Source organism: Bos taurus, chromosome 20, assembly GCF_002263795.3.
Source record: "Bos taurus isolate L1 Dominette 01449 registration number 42190680 breed Hereford chromosome 20, ARS-UCD2.0, whole genome shotgun sequence".
Taxonomy (NCBI): domain Eukaryota; kingdom Metazoa; phylum Chordata; class Mammalia; order Artiodactyla; family Bovidae; genus Bos; species Bos taurus.
Genome location: NC_037347.1, coordinates 12,197,913 through 12,212,479, shown reverse-complemented (window position 1 = coordinate 12,212,479; position 14,567 = coordinate 12,197,913). Strand labels below are relative to the sequence as shown.

Below are 14,567 nucleotides of genomic sequence, written 5' to 3'. Positions count from 1 at the left end.
GGGAATCTCTCCATTAATTATGATTCTTCCTTTTTCCTTGCCTCTCATCAGTCAGTGACCATGTTATTTTATTTTTTAATCTACAGGGAAGCAGTGTACCAGATTGGTTAAAAAATAAGGTTCAGGAACCAGAGACTGAAGCCCTAAATGGGTGACCATAGGCAAATTTTAACCTTTCTGTACTTCAGTTTTTGCATCTATAAAGGTGAAAGAACAGAACTTAACTCAGAGCACTGTGTGATTAAATGATTTACTCACTTAGAACAGTGCCGGGTGCACAGTAAGTACCCAATGCTGCTGCTGCTGCTGCTGAGTCGCTTCAGTCGTGTCCAACTCTGTGCGACCCCACAGACGGCAGCCCACCAGGCTCCTCCGTCCCTGGGATTCTCCAGGCAAGAACACTGGAGTGGGTTGCCATTTCCTTCTCCAATGCATGAAAGGGAAAAGGGAAAGTGACACGACTCTTAGCGACCCCATGGACTGCAGCCTACTAGACTCCTCCGTCCATGGGATTTTCCAGGCAAGAGTACTGGAGTGGGGTGCCAGGGCCTTCTCCAAAATACCCAATAGATGTGAGCTATTGTGATTATTACTACTTTTTGCATGTATCTCCCCCTCTCCCTCCATTCTTCCTGTAATAATGCTAATCCAGGCACTTTTAGTTCTTGGTTGGGCATTGAACTAATTCTTTTTAAAAATATTTATTTATTTATTTTTGGCTGTGCTGGATCTTCATTGCTCTGTGCAGCTTTCTCTAGTTGCAGCAAGCGGGGGCTACTCTTTTGTGCAGTACGTGGACTGCTCATTTCGGTGGCTTCTCCACTTACAGAGCACAGGCTCTAGGCCATAGGCTTCAGCAGTTGCAGCACGCAGGCTTCAGTAGTTGTGGTGCATGGGCTTGTTGTCCCACAACAAGTGGAATCTTCCTGGTCCAGGGATCGAACTCACGTCCCTTTCATTGGGAGACGGATTCTCAACCAGTGGACCATGAGGGAAGTCCTGAAGTAGTTCTTAATTGATCTCCTTATCCTCAGGATCTTCTCAGTCCAATTCAGCTTACATTCTGCTACCAGATTAATCTGACAGATGGCAAATATTTTATTTTCCTGCTCAAAAGGATTTAAATTAGAAAATAAGGTCTTTATCTTCTTTGTTTGGCATAGCGGATTCCCTTCTGTTTTCCACTGTCAGCTGCACTACCCTCTTTCAGGAACCTTCCAGCCCAGCCATGATGAGTGGTTGACTTTTCTCCATTTATGTTTGCAATTGCCCACTTCCTTGCCTTTGCGTACGGTGGACCATCTGGTGGATCACCTTCCTCTTCACACACTTCACTGTGTGGCTAAGTCTTCCTTTTCTTTAAAGATCTGTTCACAAGGCTCTATCCATGGAGACTTCTTTTACCGGGTCATGTCCTGGCCCCACAGGAAGAAGTATGCCCTCCTTTTGCCCTTCCATAGAAACTTATCTGTGCAACTCTGATAATTCTTTTTAGCTTTCTGCTGTATTTTTGTAGTACTTAAGTACCTTTATTATTCATAAATTCAGAGCAAATTTATACTTGATACAGCTTTACATTCTTCTCACATCTACACAGTACCTCGCCTATAGCCAATGGTCAGTACCTAGTCCCTGGGTCTGTGGGCTAGTCAATGCCCAGTATATCTTAAAAATATCTTACATGACTTGAAAAGAGAAAGAAAATATTTATTCTTTATTACCAGCCAACATTATTTATTATTCATGGTAAAGGCTGACTCTTTCCAGTAAGAGTTGCATTTGAACTCAGAAACCACAGCATGTGGGAGTCAACATTAACCTTAGAGGGAGTGGTCCAACCCACGATGGGAAAACTAAGGCCAGAGGAAGACAGCGACTAATCCAAAATGCAGACCAAGTTGTAAATAGCTAAGTATCTCTGTAGCAGAGGCTGCTGTTAAGTTCTGTACTCTTGGACTAATGTTTTCTTTTTGATTGTTCTAAAATAATCTCTTTGTGGTCTAAGAGTAGTAATCAGAGAGTTCATATAAAGTTTCTTTCAAACTCTAAAATAATTTCCAAACGGAATAATTATTCATCATTTATGAAGAGGTTATAATTAGCATAGTGGCACCTCTTGAAGGATGAAACAATTTAGACTGCTGAATATTTGTGATACTTAAATATAAGAAGCATTGGAAACACCGGAAGCAATGAAAATTATTAGTGTACATGGGTGCTTCTTGATGACAATAGCCAACTCAAACTTCTCATGTAGGACTGGTTATTTGCATAGTACCTTTCCTTCCCTCAGGGCTTCCTTGCTGGCTCAGTTGGTAAAGAATCTGCCTGCAATGCAGGAGACCCGGGTTCGATTCCTGGGTGGAGAAGATCTGCTGGAGAAGAGACAGGCTACCCACTCCAGTATTCTTGGGCTTTCCTTGTGGCTCAGCTAGTAGAGAATCTGCCTGCAATGTGGGAGACCTGAGTTCAATTCCTGGGTTGGGAAGATCCCCTGGTGAAGGGAAAGGCTACCCACTACAGTATTCTGGCCTGGAGAATTTCAGTCCACGGGTTTGCAAAGAATTGGACAGGACTGAGCGATTTTTGCTTTCACTTTTCCTTCCCTCTATTACAAAGTGACTGTTTTTTCCCTCTTTCTTCAAATTTCACTCAGAGAATGACTTTGCTCATCTGTAAAATGTAGATTATAATGTTAACCTCATTGGATCCAGGAAAATTTATAGAATGTATATGAAGTACCTAATGTGAAGCAAGTACTTAATTACTATGAGTCCCCATCTCTTCTTTGTCACCCTCCTTGAGATAACAGATACATAGAAATTATGCCCAAATTAGAACATGTCAAATCTTCCTAATACTTTCTGGCTGAGCTCATGGAGAGCCTTAAAATGACTTTTAGCACTCACTCCAGGCTGCTACTATGAATCAGATAGAGTTCACACATGAGGTAGGACTTATTTGTCATCCTGTCTTGGATAAATGAGAGATGGTTTCTTCCCCCCATTTCTAAATGTGGTTCTGCTGCATCTATCTGCTTCGTTCCCGCACCATATCAGTCTAGCACTTTGCCTTCTGACTTTGTTTTAGAACAGGGCCTACCCACATTCTACCTTTGATTTCTGTTTCTTTTCCTGTATTCTAAAATGGTTCTGAGAAACCAAAGGTGTGGCTTACTATGGCTTGGATATACAAAGTTATTCTATCCTGAGTTGATTGAAATACTTTGTTACTTTGGTTATTCCTTCCCATTTGTTTTAGCAAAAAAAAAAAAAATATATATATATATACATATATACATATATATATATGTACAGGACTCTGCAAGGGTACTAGATGCCAGATTGCTAGAGGCCAGCAGCTGTAGTTGCAGCTATTTTATGTTCAACCTCAGGATGTTTCCCTTGGCCAAAAACGCACTAAGTTGTCTGAGAGTTCAAAGCATTCAGCAAGCAGTGGCAAGGCAGATCCACCAGAAGCGGGCACCTGATTTCCATGACAAATACGGTAATGCCGTATTAGCTAGTGGAGCCACTTTCTGTGCTGCTGTGTGGGTATATACGGCAACACAAATTGGAATAGAGTGGAACCCATCGCCTGTTGGCAGAGTCACCCCAAAGGAATGGAGAGAACAGTAATCATCCCAGCTGGTTTAATACTGAATTGTTTCAAAATCAACTCATAATTAATTCCAAGTAAAAGTACTATGTACCCATTAAAATATGGCATGTTTGAAGAAATAAAGTATACTTGAAACCTTCAAAAAAAGTTTATATATATGGAATATTTTAGTCTAAAACTTATTCTTTGGAAAGTTTCAAGACCAGACTAAAAAAAGGAAAAAAAAAAAACTTAGAATCTGAATGTAATATTAGGTAGACAAGTCTCTAAAGATCAGAGAAATCCTAGTTTGAACATATTCTGTTTCTAGATTTTCAAAACTCTTTGAGTAATTTCTAGTCCTTAACTGTGTAATCTTTAAAACCAGAATAAAGCTCTCTCCTTGTTATGAAGACTTAGAATAATTCATGAACAGTGCTCACTGAACAGAGGCTGTCACTGAAATAGGGATTCAATTAAAGAAATTATCAATTTATCCAAGTGTACTTTCAATGTAAAAAACAAAAAAAAGTAATTCTGTAAATTTCCCACTGGGAAAATAGCATCTCGTTTCCTTCTTTTGAAAGAATGCATGACCTTTCACAAAAATCTCAACTTAAGCAAAAAATTGCTTAATGAGCTAGTTTGCCAGACTTAGTGAGAGATGTAATAAAAGTTCTTTTACATTTAGATCACCTTTCTTTTTAATAAAATGATTATCTTCAAATATTCTACAGAAATCTAAAATACTTTTTTGAAAAATAAGCTTAATCCAAGGAAACTATAATGGAATTGATTATAAAAAATTTAAACTCAGTTAGCATTAAAGTTATACTTTAAATATAAATGTACTAAACTGTTAAAATAATGTATCTTGATGGTGATGGGTATAGAATTAGAGATAGAAGTAGAGATTCTTCTTAATGTATTTCTGTATTGATTGTTGCAACAAGCATTACTATTATTTTTGCAGTGAATTTGTAAAAGAGAATTGAAAGCGAAGATGAAGTCGCTTAGTTGTGTCTGGACTTCAAGCCCATTGATGGTAGTCTGCCAGGCTCCTCTGTCCATGGGATTTTCCAGGCAAGAATACTGGAATGTGTTGCCATTTCCTTCTCCAGGGCATCATCCCAACCCAGGGATTGAACCCAGGTCTCCCACATTGCAGACAAACTCTTTACCATCTGAGCCACCATTTTTACTAAATTACTTTTTAGTTTTGACTCTTGGTAAAATTGTGATGCAGTTATGCTCGTGGTCTCTATTATCTGCCTCCTTATTCTGTAAGATTTTATTCCATTTCCTATTTCCTTATCATAGTGCTCATGCTATCTATCAAAATTTCCTGCCAAGAAGAGTATGAGAAATCGATACTCTTAAATATATATTATTTCTAAGAGCATATATATTTTTTCCCTTGAATATATATTTGTTATTCAACAAAGATCAAAGTCATAAGGTCAGACATAAAGATCACCTTGCTTGAATTTCTAATTTTCATCAGCAAGAGGAGGGTTTTTTGAATGATGGAGACTTTCTGGCTCCATAAAGTCATATCATTAGATGTTGGAAGGAGTCTGTTCTGCCTTGTGTATAAACATGGCCTGGTTGCTGGACCATGGCATTATTGACTGACTGATGCTGATGCTTCTACACCAGCATGTGTAGACCACATAAAGATCTTCCTTGTTTTGTGATTGTTGTTTGCTTGTTTTTCAATAAAGTAGTGACAAGATATACCTTCATTGTAAAATGATTGCTCCGGCTGTTGGGTTGAAACTAGGATATAAGAAAGTGAGGACTGGAAACAGAAAGCTCACTTAGGAGGCTATGCAGTAATGTAATTGAGAAATCGTGGTGGTGTGGGCGGGGAAGGAACAGTGGTGGTAGTGTGAACAGTTCCAATTTAACATCTATTTGAGGGGGGAGCAAACAGGATTCCCTGGAGATTGGATCTAAGACACACGAGTCAACAAAGATTTCATGGTTTTGGCCCAGACAATTAGAAGGATGAAGTTGCCTTCATCTCTGATGGTAATTGGTATTAGTTACCAATTTTTAGTAAACAGTTGAAAAGTTTTATTTAGAAGGGGCTGAGATAGGTACTGGACCTATTCTTGATTTTTTTTTCCTCCTCTTTCATCTCCTGGTTCTGAGCAGTCCTCAAGCTTCTTCCAGTTTGTATCTGATTTAGTTCAAATAAATAACCTTCGCATATCATGATCATTAGACTGACTCTTTTTTAATTGCTAAAAAGTTCAAAATTTAAGTTCAGAATCCTCATAAACTGTATTAATAAAGTCACTATGATTTATGTTCTGATTAGTATTCATGCATTCCAATAGTTCAGAATTGAAAGAGATACAGTTTTATAATATCTACAATGCCCACAAATGTCTGTTGCAGAGCTCTGGAAATTTTAGAAGCCTGCCTCTTATCAGTGCAGTGCATCAGTGTTGTTGTATTAAATACTTTCCTGACCCAAGCTGCATCAGCAGGTTTTTTCCTCTTTTTTTTAATTTAAGTATCTCCTGCTCACTTATGCATGGATGGCATCAGACCAATCAAGCCACTGTGAGAAACCTGCCAATTACACATTGTCATTCACTTATATCACCCACACCAACAATAGTACCTATTTCATATCGGTTTAAGGAGAAACAGTGGAGGAGATGTTTGTTCATTTCTCTTTTAAAAATGCTTCCTATCTGGCCAGGACTACAGGACAAAGTTTTTAAAAGAACATTATTATGCTTTCTCCTTAATACCTCAATGGCATGAGAACATTCTGTGGTCATATTTTCTGAGCACAGTCAAAGAAATCAATGGAAACCAAGCTTTAAAATGGTTGGAACATCTGTTAAATAGAATCAAGGGACTAAAGAGAAGAGGGCTAAGGATGCTTTATACTAAAAACCTTTTAAAAGAATATGGATAGAATATTTTTCACAGACTAGGATAAAGCTGATCCCTTTAACAGACTATTTATTTTAGTCCCTGCACCATCTTTCCTTCCTTTTCCTCTTTGGTTAATAAGTATTCCCACTAATCAGAATGAGGTAAACAAGCTTTAATACATAAAGCAAAAGTATAAGATAAAAACATCTGAACTGTTAAAAATATCAACTTCCCTCACATTGATGTACAGATTCAATGCAATCTCAATGAAAATCCCAGATGCATTTTTGTTATTGTTGTTGTTGAAATTGACAAGCTAATTCTCATGTTTATGGGGAAAGTAGAGCATCTAGACTAGAACAAAGAACAAAGTTGAGCAACTTATATGGCTTGATTTTCAAATGGACCATAAAGTTAATAAGGCAGTGTGGCTGAAGTGAGGTTAGACAAATGGACCAATGGAACAAAACAGAGTCCAGTAATAGATTCAGTTGATTTCTGATGAATGTCCCAAAGCAGTCCAGTGAAGGAAGGAAAAGTGGAAGCGTTAGTCCTTTAGTCATGTCCAACTTTATGCAAGCCCAAGGACTGTAGCCTGCCAGGCTCCTCTGTCCATAGACTTCTCCAGGCATGGAGTGGGTTGCCATTCCCTTCTTCAGGGGATTATCTGGACCCAGGGATCGAACCCAGCTCCCCTGCATTGCATGCAGATTCTTTACCATCTGAGCTACCAGTGCTAGAAATAATTAGATATCTCTAAGGAAAAAAAACTCCAGTACTCTTGCCTGGAAAATCCCATGGACGGAGGAGCCTGGTAGGCTGCAGTCTTTGGGGTCGCTAGGAGTTGGACACGACTGAGCGACTTCCCTTTCACTTTTCACTTTCATGCATTGGAGAAGGAAATGGCAACCCACTCCAGTGTTCTTGCCTGGAGAATCCCAGGGACGGGGGAGCCTGGTGGGCTGTTGTCTATGGGGTCGCACAGAGTCGGACACGACTGAAGTGACTTAGCAGCAGTAGCAGCAAGAAAAAAAAACAGGGAAACCAAACTCCTATCTCATATCATAAGCAAAAGATATTAAAAAATAAATAGGCTGGGAGAAAATATTCACAAAACACAAATATAACAAGTTCTTGTATCAAGAATCTATAAGGATTCCTATGACTTAATAATAAAAGACAAATATCCCAATTAAAAATTGGATAAAAAACTTGAACAGACACTTCACAAAGGAAAATTTATTAATGGCCTACATAAATATGAAAAAAGTGTTCAGTGTAGTTATCAGAAAAGTAAAGAGTAAAACCATAATGAGATACCACTACATGCCTTCTAAATTGGCTAAAATTAAAAAGACAAATTACAACTTTTACCCATGATGTGTAACAGAAGTTTATTACTGGTGAGAGGGTAAAATGCTGCAACTTCCAAAGAAAAAAGGGTTTGCAGGTTAACAAAAATTATTTTATTACAAAGTTAAACATAACTGATTTATGATTCTTTTCAGTATTTATTCAAGAAGAATGAAAACAATTGTTCCCAAAAAGGTTTCTTCAGGTATATATATGGAAGATTAATTATTAACAGCCTATTAATTAAAATAACTCAAATGGCCATCAATAGTGTAATGGACAAACAGTTGTGGTATAGTAATGTAATGTAATCGGAGAAGGCAATGGCACCCCACTCCAGTACTCTTGCCTGGAAAATCCCATGGATGGAGGAGCCTGGAAGGCTGCAGTCCATGGGGTTGCTGAGGGTTGGACATGACTAAGCGACTTCACTTTCACTTTTCACTTTCCTGCATTGGAGAAGGAAATGGCAACCCACTCCAGTGTTCTTGCCTGGAGAATCCCAGGGATGGGGGAGCCTGGTGGGCTGCCGTCTATGGGGTCACACAGAGTCGGACACAACTGACACGACTTAGCAGCAGCAGCAGCAATGTAATGTAATACTACTCAACAGTTAAAAGGAACAAAGTACCAATATACCCAATAACATGGATGAATCTCAAAAACATGCTGTGTGAAAGGAGCCAGGCACGCAAAAAAGTACATATTGGATAACTACATTTTTATGAAATTTTAGTACAGGCAAAATTATTCTATGGAATTAGAAGTCAGTGTTGTTATTGCCTCTTTTGGGGAGAGAGAGGAACTGACTGAGAAAGGCTTAGGGACGGTTCTTAGGTGATGAAAATTTTCTATATCTTCACAGGAATAATGGTTATACCAAATTTCGCACTTGTTAAAATTTATCAAACTGCAATTAAAATAAAAAAATAACTTAGTATGAGATAACAATAGAAAAAAATTAATGGACACACAAGGCAAGTCCATTCTCTCCCCAGAGAGTATGGCAAAAGGAAATAACACTTTGCTGTATTTTGAGGGATAAGAAGAGAGGGGAGAGGAATTTCTGCAGATCCAAGCAGAAATTCACTGTTTCAGCATGAAAGATGCAAGATCTATGAGATTTCTTGGCCCTTGGTCACTTTGAGTTGGAGGGTGGTGGCTCTGAATTGAGGTGTTTTGGATCAGTTATGAGGTGACTCAGAGTTCATTTCCTTTTGATTTATAGCTCATTTTTGAAAGTGTTGTCCAGAACTGTTTTGTAAGTAGAATGATAGACTGAACCCTGGGCCTGAAATCTAACCTCGTCTCTCCTATCCTGAGTTATTGTATTTGTGTCAAACTCTTAACCTCTGTAGACTTCTGCTGTGGAATAATATAAATTTCATCAGGTGCTACCTGTCAGGGATGTTGAGAAGTAGGAATGAAAAAGTGGTGAGGAAAATATTGGTCGTTACTTTATGGCTGTGAAAGTGTTCTCTCCCTCTCAGTGAAACTGGGCTGCTACAGTGACATTCATACTGTTTGTCCTCCTGTAAATATCTATTTTGCTGGTCATTCTGGGTGTGTTTGCTCAAGTTAACTGTAAAACCACTCACTATACTCTGATTTTCCCCCGCATTTGTTCTTAGGACTTTGAGTTTATCTTTCCTTCTACAGAACACATGCTTTTAATAAACAGTGTTTTTATAAGTCCTGAAGCTCAGATTGAAGATGGGATTTCTAGAACGGTTTTATTTAGAGAGAAGCCCTTAAAGTCCATGGGTTTTATTTAGATAGAAGCACTTAAAGTCCATAGTCAATGTGTTTTGTAAAAAATTTTAGATACTTTGAAGACTCTTTTAGAATAGAAGTTAATATTTAAATATTGGACTTTCCTGGTGGCTCAGACAGTGAAGAATCTGCCTGCAATGCAGGAGACATGGGTTCGATTCCTGTCTCAGGAAGATCCCCTAGAGAAGGGAATGGCTACCCACTCCAGTATTCTTGCCTGGAGAATTCCAGGGACAGAGGACCCTGGCAGGCTACAGTCTGTATATTATTAATAAATTAATATTTAATCAAGCCAAGCTCTAAATATAAAAGTTTCTTCACTGCACTCTCATAAGCCTCTGGGCTTTCCCCCTTCAAAATTTACTTGGCCTGGCATGCAAAGAGGTCACCTTTTGTGAACAATGGCTATGTAATTCTTTTTAGGACCTATCTCCAATAGATCAGATCAGATCAGATCAGATCAGTCGCTCAGTCGTGTCCGACTCTTTGCGACCCCATGAATCGCAGCACGCCAGGCCTCCCTGTCCATCACCAACTCCCGGAGTTCACTCAGGCTCATGTCCATCGACTCAGTGATGCCATCCAGCCATCTCATCCTCTGTCGTCCCCTTCTCCTCTTGCCCCCAATCCCTCCCAGCATCAGAGTCTTTTCCAATGAGTCAACTCTTCGCATGAGGTGGCCAAAGTACTGGAGTTTCAGCTTTAGCATCATTCTTTCCAAAGAAATCCTAGGGCTGATCTCCTTCAGAATGGACTGGTTGGATCTCCTTGCAGTCCAAGGGACTCTCAAGAGTCTTCTCCAACACCACAGTTCAAAAGTATCATTTCTTCGGCGCTCAGCTTTCTTCACAGTCCAACTCTCACATCCATACATGACCACAGGAAAAACCATAGCCTTGACTAGACGGACCTTTGTTGGCAAAGTAATGTCTCTGCTTTTCAATATGCTTTCTAGGTTGGTCATAACTTTCCTTCCAAGGAGTAAGCGTCTTTTAATTTCATGGCTGCTGTCACCATCTGTAGTGATTTTGGAGCCTAGAAAAATAAAGTCTGACACTGTTTCCACTGTTTCCCCATCTATTTACCATGAAGTGATGGGACCGGATGCCATGATCTTTGTTTTCTGAATGTTGAGCTTTAAGCCAACTTTTTCACTCTCCACTTTCACTTTCATCAAGAGGCTTTTGAGTTCTTCTTCACTTTCTTCCATAAGGGTGGTGTCATCTGCATATCTGAGGTTATTGATATTTCTCCTGGCAATCTTGATTCCAGCTTGTGTTTCTTCCAGTCCAGCGTTTCTCATGATGTACTCTGCATATAAGTTAAATAAACAGGGTGACAATATACAGCCTTGACGGACTCCTTTTCCTATTTGGAACCAGTCTGTTCAATAAGACTCAAGTTCATCTTTGAGTAGTGATCACTCCCTCTTCTGTGCTTTAATAATTGGACTGTGGGCATTTCGAGAGCAGGGGCTGGGCTTTATTTGTATTTAATTCCAAGTATAGTGTCTAAATGTGTGCTGAGTACAGGAACAAATAATGAATCAGAGAATAAAAGAAATAAGCTTGTAACTACCTAAAGTTCATTTAGGCTTTCAGAAAAAGATAAGAATCGTTTTTTAAGGAAATATACCATGAGATTTTACAAAGGAACCTCCATTTTACACAGAGCCATAGTGAGTTTTTTTTATATCTCTAGTGAATGAGTCACCAAGGATAGATATGAATACTTTTGCTTGTGTGGCATAAAAAGGAGTCACTTCCTTTCTCACTTGTAGTCCTGGGTCTGTGTCCCGTGTGAGTTGTCTCAGCTACTTGTCACCAACAAGCTGAAGGGTTTAGTATAAACACATAATATGCTTATGTGGCTTTTGTGAAGAGGATTATCATGTCTAATTGAGGAGCGTTACCTAGGCTACATTCATGGTCAGCTCAACAACCAAAATACGTTTGACTGCCCTAATTTTAAATATTTCTCAGCAGAAATGCAGTTCTTGGGGGACTAAAACATCAATATTGTCTGTTACTCATAAATGGGCCTTTTGTACCATGAGTGGACATTTTCAACCCCAAGGCCGCATTTTAGGGCTTCCTGACTGGGAAACGGGAAACACAAGGATATTTTATGAAGGCTGGACAGGAGGAGACAAGACCGCTAGGATATTGTCAAGTTACAAGACCCAGCACATAGCTTTGGTGATCTTGGTGCTATTGCAAATACGTGTGTGTGTGTGTGTGTGTGTGTGTAATGTGTGCTTTCCTGATAAGATTGATTGGATCTCTGTGTTTTGTCACTCTCTATCCTTTATACCCTTGCACTTTGTGGGCCAGTAATAGGTAATTGTTGAGTGAATGAATGCACTGGGATATGAGATATGATCAAACACCACTTAAAAGTAATCTCTCTATCCTGATATTCAAGAAGCTAAACATGTAGTACTTTATCTGGGCAGTTCTTGCATCACTGTTTTCCACTTACATTGTAGTTATTTCAGTGCATATTTAATCATACTACTCTACTGTCGATGTCTTGTACAGAGGAACCATTTCTAATGTACCTTTACATTTCCTACAGTACATGCACGTGTTTAGCAGTCAGTTAGATGACTTGTCAAATGGGTGAATACAAGGAGCCCAGTCAAACATAAAGTGATATTTAGTGGTACACACTAATTAACATTCAATGAAATTTTTATTTGGACAGCAAGGAATTTAACCTCCATTGTATCAGATCGATCAAGCTTTTAGTCGATGACCATTGCTTTTTCCCTGGGCATGTGACTGGTGGAGGCTCTGGACAAAGCCTTGTTTAGGTAGGAGACACTGTGGATAGTGTGAGTTCCTAATTCCATTATGCAGAACTTCTTTAATTGCATTGCCTTTCTATTAGATAAATGTGCTGATTCTCAGAGTGCTTACAGGCGAAAGATCCTTTTAATTATATATCAATTTAGCTTATAAGTGATCAGCAACAAAATTCTGGTTATTAGAGAATCAAATTAAATGTGTGGCCCTTGTGCTATGAACCTTGAATCCTTGGCATCTGGTCTATATTATTGAAATATAAAATGGCTCACTATTTGCTACCACTTTGGGGAAGACTCTGGCAGAGAGGTCTCTGACTCTTAGACAACTTCATTCAGCTTGAGATTATGAATATTTCAACCCAAGGTGAATTCACTTTTCCTTGCTTTCCTCCAGAGTCTTTTCTGAGCTAAACTCTGAAAACACCTTGTATTTGCAAGAAGGAACAAGTGGGCTATCAGACTGACACACAGGTGACACACAGGTTTTGAATCCTTTTTATTGTGGGAATGGGAAAAATAGCAAAACAGAATTGGAGATGGAGATTAGCCAAGCATTCTATAGGTATACCTGGAGAATGCAAGAGAAAAGTAGCAAAGGGAAGAAAAAATTAAGAACCTGAACCCTAGTAAGCCCCAATGCCAAAGTCATGGAGAGTTTCAAGAAGGGAAGTTAATGTTACTGAACCAAACTCAGGTCCACCCACCCATGTCAGTAAGGCCAATCTACTGACACCCGATTGTAGTGAAGGAAAGTGCAATATTTATTATAAGGCACCTGTAAGGAGTTCAGGACATCCAGTGCTCAAAAAGCCTAAACTACCAGAAAGCATTTTTAAAGGTCAGGTGAAGGAAGGGAGTCTCAGAGTAGGTTATAAGCACATGCACAATTCTTTGATTGGTTGATGGTGAGGTAACAGGGTGATGTCATAGGGGAGCATTATCAATCCTTTGGCTCCAGTAGGCGTGCAGGCTAAGTGCTTATGATCATCAAGTAGTTAGCATCTTCCACTGGTAGGGGTTTTAACAACTGTGAAACAACTCAGGGAATATGTATCAGATACTGTTATCTAGGTAAATCAGAGAGGAGCTAAAGCAGAGGATGTGGGACAAGGGTCTGTCCCATAGAGAAGCCCGTATAGAGTCCTGCTAGGTTATATTAACAGAATAAACGGCCCCCTAGAGTGAACTCCGGGAGTTGGTGATGGACAGGGAGGCCTGGCATGCTACGATTCATGGGGTCGCGAAGAGTCGGACACGACTGAGCGACTGAACTGAACTGAACTGAGAGAATGCATAAAACAGGGAATGAATAAAGAAGTAATTTGACTTGTGAGGAAGGGGCTATTGGAGACTCTACAGTGTGCAATTTCAGAAGAGTTGTAAGGAGGGAAGCCGATTGCAAAGAGATAATAAAGAAACAAGTAGTAAAAAAAAATGGAAGCAATGGCTATAACCCACTTATTCTAGAAATGTGGCCATGTTCTCTGGAAATCATTTTTCATGTCTATTACCTTTCCTTTTCCATTTTGTTGGCCTGTTTGGGTTATAAAAACTTCAAGTCAGGGAGGGAAAAGAATTTCCTGTAGCTTGGAAATTTGGGCAGAGTTGGCAAGGTCACCTCTTTGGCTATCTTCATATTCAACATCTTTATTTTAATAACATTGGATGACGGTGAGTGGCTCTGTTTTGACATTAGAACTACTTTCATGGATTCCACATGTAATAAAATGAGATCCAAGTGCCTAAAAGGGAAAATTGGTTGAAATATCTAAGTGACAATGGGGAGGGGATGGAGAGGAGGAAGCTAGTGGAAGACAGTTGAGAAGATGAAGATTTGGGGAGTGCAGTGGTGGATATCAAGGGCAACACATTTATTTTAAAGGCAGAGATTCAGGGGCTCAGTGCTTGGTGTTGGCCTTGGGTTAGATGGATTGGCTTGTGTGTTGATGCTCGCACAATGAAAGTCAGGAGAGAAAATTACTGTGTTAGCATTTTGCTCCTTCTGAGTTCCTGCGGCTGTGTGTGGCTCTTATTTAGTCTGGGATGGATATGGGGTGTTTTTGTAGAAACTAATGTTATTTTGTTGAGGATGGTTGGTATGTTTACTATGTGCTTCTTATACTTCTTCAAAGGA

General features: G+C 39.3%; 1 long non-coding RNA gene and 1 pseudogene across 1 annotated transcript in view; both read left to right on the top strand.

Annotated features, from left to right (window-relative positions):
• Positions 1-14,567, top strand: part of LOC107131559 (uncharacterized) — a 282,272-nt gene that overhangs the window by 144,232 nt on the left and 123,473 nt on the right. The gene's annotated exons all lie outside the window — the stretch shown is intronic.
• Positions 3,315-3,762, top strand: LOC100297586 (cytochrome c oxidase subunit VIIb pseudogene; annotated as a pseudogene).